Source organism: Aptenodytes forsteri, unplaced genomic scaffold, assembly GCF_000699145.1.
Source record: "Aptenodytes forsteri isolate BGI_AS27 unplaced genomic scaffold, ASM69914v1 Scaffold15, whole genome shotgun sequence".
Lineage (NCBI taxonomy): Eukaryota > Metazoa > Chordata > Aves > Sphenisciformes > Spheniscidae > Aptenodytes > Aptenodytes forsteri.
Genome location: NW_008795129.1, coordinates 2,239,673 through 2,241,159, shown reverse-complemented (window position 1 = coordinate 2,241,159; position 1,487 = coordinate 2,239,673). Strand labels below are relative to the sequence as shown.

Here is a 1,487-nt window from a genome sequence, read left to right as displayed (position 1 = left end):
TAATAGCTTTACAGACCTTTGTTTTGGACTTTGAAAAGGTACTTTCCTTCATTAACTCACACTATGTTATTTATGTCCCTAGAATTTTGCTGTCAGACATTTTTTTGTTCATGGCTGTTTCCAACTCTCCCACTTGGAAAATCCCAACCCATTATACTCCTGTTTGGATCAAGGCTGAGTGTTATTCTCCACCTAGCACTGTCTTCTTAAGGGGCTGCATTTTTTTTTTTTTTTTTTTTTGTGAGGGAAAAAGGTGGGGGGAGCTCAATTTCCCACTTGCCAACAGCAGATAAAAAAGTGGGGAGGGACCTCTTCTGTCACAGCCTATGTAGATTAACCTTTCAATTAGCTGTTATCAGGTCCTGTGTCTTAGCACCAGTCCTCGCAATCTGCGTCCGCTCGGCATCGGGAAGGCTGGAGGTCTGGGGTGGGTTTCTGTTTTAATTTCTAAATTAACGATAATTGTTCGTGTGGTTCCCCTCCCCCGCCGTGAGCCGAACGCTTGTGTCTGATCTGCCCGTCCACCTTTTAGTATTTTGGAGTGAGAAGAGGAGCCCCGCGGAGGAGGAGGAGGAGGAGGGGAGACAAGGTATTCTCTCCGCATTCATCTTCTTTTTTTCCCCTCTCGCGAAGGGGCTTAGAGAAGGTAACTGGTGCAATCAATCCGCTGGCTGGGGATTCCCTCCACCCCCTCCCCGGCTCGTCTGGCTCTCCTGGCTGGGTCTCTTCAGTGTGTATGTGTTTGGGGAAGGGGGTGGGGGGAGGTTGTGTTGTTGTTGTGTTCCTGGCTCTGGTTGCAGCCAGGAGAGAGAGCGAGCGAGAGAGCGAGAGACAGAGAAGGAGAGAGCGAGCAAGAGAGAGAGAGAGAGGAGCCGCGATCGCGTTTCAGGGGCAGCACATTCCGCAGGAACCGCTGCTGCAGAAACAGACACAGGCAGAGAAAGGAGGTCACTGCAAGCAGAGGGGGGAAACCTGCATCGGAGGTTAGATTCCCAGGAGTTTATGTGGGGGATAATAGGGAGCATGCGATGGGTTTTGTTTTGCATTGGGTGACAGGCTGCAATTTGCCGTAATAACCCCCTTTCCCTCCCTCTCTCAGTGCAGGGGGCTTGTCACTAGGCTGGGTACTTTTTTTTTTTTTTTCTTTTGCATTGGAGGCTGATGCACGTGTTTGCAGACACTTGTGCTTGGTAAATGCATTGCAACGCTCTGCGTTTTGCAGGGGAGGGGGAGCAGCAGCAGGAGGTGATGGCTGGGTTGGATGGGGTGGGGAGAGGGGGAATGGAGTGGCGGAGGGAGGCAGGGGATGGCTGAGGTTTTTGTGTTGCATGCTCCCACCCTTGTCTTTCTGAGGCGGCAATTGTTCCTTCGCAGACGGGGTGACAGAGAAGTCCCTGCGCTTCGCATGGCGAAACTTGCAGGGACCTGCATGTGGCTGTGGAGCTGGGAGTCATTGTCGCCGTCCCCGTTCCCACCCCCTCCTCCCC

The 1,487-nt window shown here is 52.3% G+C and overlaps 1 protein-coding gene across 1 annotated transcript in view; it reads left to right on the top strand.

The window, feature by feature from the left end:
• Positions 1-911: 911 nt before the first annotated feature.
• KAT6B (lysine acetyltransferase 6B) overlaps positions 912-1,487 on the top strand; it is a 118,888-nt gene continuing 118,312 nt past the window's right edge. Inside the window, exon 1 of the mRNA XM_009277646.1 lies at positions 912-983. The gene's annotated coding sequence lies outside the window, so the exon portion shown is untranslated. The remainder of the gene's footprint in view (positions 984-1,487) is intronic.